This window comes from Patagioenas fasciata, chromosome 3 (assembly GCF_037038585.1).
Source record: "Patagioenas fasciata isolate bPatFas1 chromosome 3, bPatFas1.hap1, whole genome shotgun sequence".
Taxonomy (NCBI): Eukaryota; Metazoa; Chordata; class Aves; order Columbiformes; family Columbidae; genus Patagioenas; species Patagioenas fasciata.
In genome coordinates this window covers 30219194-30225193 of record NC_092522.1, presented here as the reverse complement: position 1 = coordinate 30225193, position 6000 = coordinate 30219194, and positions in this window count along the sequence as shown.

Below are 6000 nucleotides of genomic sequence, written 5' to 3'. Positions count from 1 at the left end.
ACAGTATTTTCCCGTAAGAATGCTCTCACAGCAAAAAAGCTCGTCTAAACTTTCCAAAATGTTACTATTAAAGCTGAGATTAACAACAGAAAATTTTGGGCAAATGTTTTAAATTTGCCAGGTCCACAAGCAATTGAAAACAAGATACTATAGCGAAAAGTTGGGCAACCAAAAAAATAGAGTGCTAAAAGGCTCACCCCATTAGACTTATTGCTAAAAAGGATATATGGTCATTCGCAAGCAGTGACGGCAAATGTCTGCTCATTGCCTTTCCAGAAGCAGAAAGTTTTAAAGGGTTGGCATTTCACTTGGATATTATGGCTCAGGGCATTTTTTTAATACAATGATGCATTTATCACTGGAGTCACTCAGGATTATTTGCCTACTGAACATCAGTACATAATTGCATACTTTCTGTTCAATCATGTATTACTGGCTCATTTAGGACACAGAGCAGTATATTATCTTTAAAAATAAATGTCTGATCATTAACTCGGAAGATAAATGGTATTAATTTTGCTGATCTGACTGGTCTGATACAGTTGCAATATGCTGGCTTGAAGTAAATGCAGACTTTTAGAAGACTAGTGTATTTTGTGGCAAAACCTGTGAGTGGAACTTGTACAGTGTGGATCTTATACTTTGCACAAAGCTGGATTATATTTACTCTTTTGGCCTCAATCATATCAGGTGGACACATAATTCTGGTAAAAAAACGCAGTATAAATATCTGGAGACAAGGTATAGTTCAGTTCAAGAGTTTCAGCTGTTGAAACTATGAATTTCTGCTTAAAACAATGGAAACTTTTTCTTTCCTCTTTATAGAGGACACTTTATCCATAGATCACAGTTGAAGCCTACAGCTCTGTGTCCAAAGGTACCTAATTGCCAACTCAGAGTAACTGAGATATGGACATCCAGTGACTTGTTCATGGTCATGCAGCAGCGGGAATACCAAACATTGTGACTCCAATCTTGTGCTCAATGCATTATACTACAATTGCCTTGTTTATATAGCTGTATTTTCTGAATTTGTTATTATTGTTGTAATCAGATACTTGAAAATTGCTGACTATAATCAGAAACGTATTTATCACTGACTCTGGCTCACAGCCAAGCACACTGTTATTTTTGCAACAGGACAGCATGTTCTTCTCATTCCAAGGAAAAGTTAATTACGAGTGTCGTGATTTTGTCGTGACCAGTTGTTCTCTATTGTGTCACTACTGCAAAAGGCAGTTAGTTTCCTAATTCTCATTTGGTGCAACAGAATTGACTTCAGTGAGCTGTAGTTTTAGTACGCTGATAGAATGAAGCAGAGTAGTTTTTTAAAGCTGGTCACAAATGAGAAGAAATAATCCTAATGGTCACGTTTTATAACTGAGGAAGGATGAGAAGACAAAAAAAATCAGTGCTTATGTTTCAGTAATCATCAGGTACCCTAGCTACATACTATTTTTTTCATCAAGTAAGAATATTTTGTGGTCTAGAACCCATTACACTGTCCAAACGTACGCTCTAACCTCTGTTTCTTGTGCTATCATGGTAGCAAAAACCTCCCAGTTCAGTGCTGGCTGTCAAGACCTAGGCAGATTTGCCTTAGCTAAGAGAATTGTGCTCTGTGCCAATGAAAAGGTCTGGTAGTACTAGTCGTTTGGACGGATCAAATGCTGGCACTGGTCAGCAAGATCATACACGCTGGATTTTTGTTTAGCTGTTTCTGATAGCAATTTTAATGTATAGTTGAGTGGCAGAGTGTTTCCCTGCAATATCAGGCTCCGTATGTTATCTCCTCTTACAGTTTGTGTATTAATTCATTCAATGTAAGTCTATGAATTCATGCAAGTTCACTAATTCCACTTGTATATTAATTCACAGTTCATGAATTGTGAATCTTATCAACTAGTTTAACAGCTAAATGAGTAAGCACTTGTTTCTGTTTCAAACCATATTTTAGGCTAGAAGCATGTAATAGAAACAGCAGTGTACTTACCATGAAAAAAAATACTAACCCAAGGGAACTCAGCCACCAGAGAAATATTGCTAAAGAGGAGATCTGTTTGAAAGTAAATTCCCTAATGGCTTTTGGAAGCAACTTTTATATAGAGAGAAAGAAAAAAGCCAAATTGTTTTATGATGGTGTCACCTTCCATGTTGTGAATTGCCTGGTATCAATGTCGTCATGTTATCCATACCCTGAAATACAACTTGTAATATGTAAGTTTACACCCTAGAGATGTGCCTTGCATTTAATTAGTGTGAGAAAAATCTGCTCTGTTGGATTTTCATGGCTATCCAAAGTGACCATAGTACATGTAGACCACCCAGCAAGTTTATTTTAAGAGATATTGATCCCTGCTTCAGGGAAGACCACTCCTTAACCTCATAGAAAGCATGTAAGCCACTTGTCACACCAGAATTCCTGCCATTGGGTGGTACAGAAAACCTATACCAGGTCCCTGAACCCTACATATTTCTCCAACACATTCCCAGCAGACTTTTCACTTTTAACTGCCTCTTTGTACTATGGCATGCAACACGTACCCACAAATCAAGAAATGCCATGAACATACACTGATGGACTGCATGTAGCTTTTACATTATTTGAGATATTTTGAGCAGAAAAAAAATCACGTATACAATAATGACGTCGTAGGACCACAGAAGCACCCAACGAGACTGAAAAAGAGCCCAAGGTCACTCACAGTGTGCAGACATCCAGGCTGTGCCAACTGACCCTGGAGCTGTAGGATGGTCCTTGGTCCTTTTTTATTGAGCAATGTGGTTACAACTTCTATATCACTGTTATCTATCTGTAAAATAAAGACAATCGCATTTCTTACCTTGCAATAGTATTGCAGGGATTAATACAATGAAGGTGCAACAAAAGGAACTTGATTTCTCTTTGACTAAAATAGTCTATTATGCAACAAATGATTAATCACATTAAATAATTTAAAGGAGGGCCAGATCCTGTCCTAAACTATAGTGATATATTTCCAGTGGAGTACTTTTCTCTTCTGGAGAGTCACACAAGCTGCAGTTGGAAGAATATCAAAGGTGAGGCTTGGGAGAGGGTTCAAATGAAATGCAGAGCCAAAGAACGACCTACCAAGGATGCTGACTCTGTGTAGAAGAGGAAGGTGATGAAGGGAGTGGAGCATCTCCCTTATGAGGAAAGGCTGGGGGAGCTGGGGCTCTTTAGCTTGGAGGAGGCTGAAGGGTGACCTCATTAATGTTTATAAATATGTAAAGGGTGAGTGTCACAAGTATGGAGCCAGGCCCTTCTTGGTGACAACCAATGATATGACAAGGGACAATGGGTTCAAACTGGAGCACAGGAGGTTCCACTTAAATATGAGAAGAAACTTCTTCTCAGTGAGGGTGACCGAACACTGGAACAGGCTGCCCAGGGGGGTTGTGGAGTCTCCTTCTCTTGAGACATTCAAAACCCACCTGGACACCTTCCTGTGTAACCTCATCTGGGTGTTCCTGCTCCAGCAGGGGGATTGGACTGGATGATCTTTCGAGGTCCCTTCCAATCCCCAACATTCTGTGATTCTGTGTGATTCTGTAATGAAGCACATAGGTGATAACCAGTAACAAGGACCAATGACTTTGGGAGAATTGGCAAAGAAAATGCTGGTGGAGAACATAGCTTTCACTTGGACCACCTCTTGGACTGAAAACAATTTTGGGAGCCAACAAGAACTGCCAAAGCAAAGCAATTGTGTAGATTGAGATCAGTGGAGAGGTTCCAGATGGGGGGTGACATGTAGCTGGAAAGAAAGAACAGTAAGTTTAATACTGGAAAGAGATAAAGAAGGCAGAAAGTTAGAAAGCACCATTCTAGACAGCTCTTGCTTCACAGTTTTAACAATAATGTAATTAAAACAAAACAAAAAAACCCCCTCTAAATAAATCCCACCCAGCCACCCCAAAACAAACAAACCTGAAAACAAAAAATACAAACAGTGCAGTAATTTGGGTTTTTAGGATAATTTTTTAAAGTTTCATAGTGCATTTGTGAATACTTCTCACATTTCCTTTGGATTTTTTTCCTGAAACTACTTACGTCTGTCCTCTCCTATGCGAGTACTAGATGAATATTTAAGAAATCTGAACTGAAACACTGTTTTATTTCAATATGTCTACCTTCTTGTAAAGCTTTTTGTAAAGCAGAGAAATTAAGATACCTCTTTTTATGAAAAACATTTAGATGGCTAAAGTAAATTTATCCAGAAGTCAAACTCACATCAAGCAGAAATAAAGGTTTTGAATCTATACGGCTAATGCATCAGTGCCCTGCCATACGTTTCCATACATTACAAACACACCTCCTCCACTCCCCTGCCAAACCAGTCCTGCTCTAGTGCCACCATGCCCTGGCACCTCAGCCTCATGCCGGCATCCCTGGGGGAATCACGTTTATCTGCTGTTCTGGGGTTGGAGGTATTTCTCCATAGGCAAGCTCCTCAGTTAAATATACATGTTTGCAGTATTCGAATTCTTTGTGACCATGGGGGATCAGTAGGATCAGAGGATAATTCAGGCTGGAAGGGAATTAAGGAGCTCAGACTGGTATATATATCACTTTGTTTCTTCTACTGGAAGAAGCTGGTTCTTGGAGAAAGAGAAAGCAGGTTAATTGATAGGCTTTTAAATAGCTTGTTTTATGTACTTCAGTTGCGAACTAACCTCAGATCAGTTTGTTACTAAGGTGTGGGGCTTTTTTTTTAAATCATTTCTGCCTCTGTGAAGTTCTCTATTGATGAGTATTTGCATCTTTGTAGAAGTTTCTGTTACATAACAGCTGGGCTGGAAGTTGGGTGATTTTCAAAATCACATGCTGAAACTAGCAAATATAAAATGGTTTTAATGAACTCATTCAGTAGCTTTTTATTAATTACCTTAAAAGATGTAGATAAAGCCTGAGTACTTCATACAAATAATACTTTGTGATTCTACAGCTCTTCTGAAAAACTAGAAATCTTGTCATAATTGTATAAAGAAATACACTTTAAAGGAACCAGGACTATACCTCCAGTTTACATATAATGTGCTTTTTTTCATGGAAGGAACTCTTTTATTAAGGCAATAGAAATGTTAATTAAAAAATTTATTTAAACAGGTTCCTGCATTTAACACTGATTTGAAGAATTCTGCTGGTTACATACATTTTTAGTTAAAATGTTTCTTTAGATTCAGTAGGGTCATTAATACATCAATAGAATATTTGTGGCGCCATCAGAATGAATGACATATTCTGGTAGTTATTTTAAAAGAACAGAACATATGTTCAGAAACAGCATTAAGAACAGCCCTGCTAAGTCCAAAAATCAGAGTAGATCATATGTTGCTGTATACCTTTAGAATATTCAAAATAATTAAAAGGCACACTAAAACTTTTATCAGTAAAAAGAAGCATGAAATTAGATGGATGCAGCCTTTTGAACCCTTATTACTTTTAAAATAATTTTTACCATACTGCTCCTGGGGGCTAAATCCAATGGGAAAGTGCTGAGTACTCTGCAGGCTTGAGATCTAGCTGTGCAGGAGCAGCCACAAAATAAGTCACTGCAATTAGAAAGAAATTAAACACAGATTATATACTCTGCACAAGCCTCCCAGAAGGAATGGTTAAGGATACCAGTTCTTTCCAGTGAGACCCTAAGGCTGTGAGTGCAGCCTTTTCTGGTTGCTAAGGGGACAGTGTTTGTCAAGCGCTTTCTTTTGTCAGTAGATACTGTCGCCCTTCTCTACAGAGACCAGTTTCTCCTCGTTTACATGCAGAGCAGCTACACAAAAGTACTCCCTGCAACTCAGAAGTGGCAGCTTCCAGCTCTCCACGCTACAGGTGGGAGGGCAGCGAGACAAAGCAGAAGATCAGAGAGGGCACGAAGGCAATTAGAGGGGGATGAAGAGCCAGAGCGAGGGAAGCTGTTCCATGGCAACGGCAATGACTTCGTCAAGGTTCGCCAAGAGCAGCGACCGTGGGTA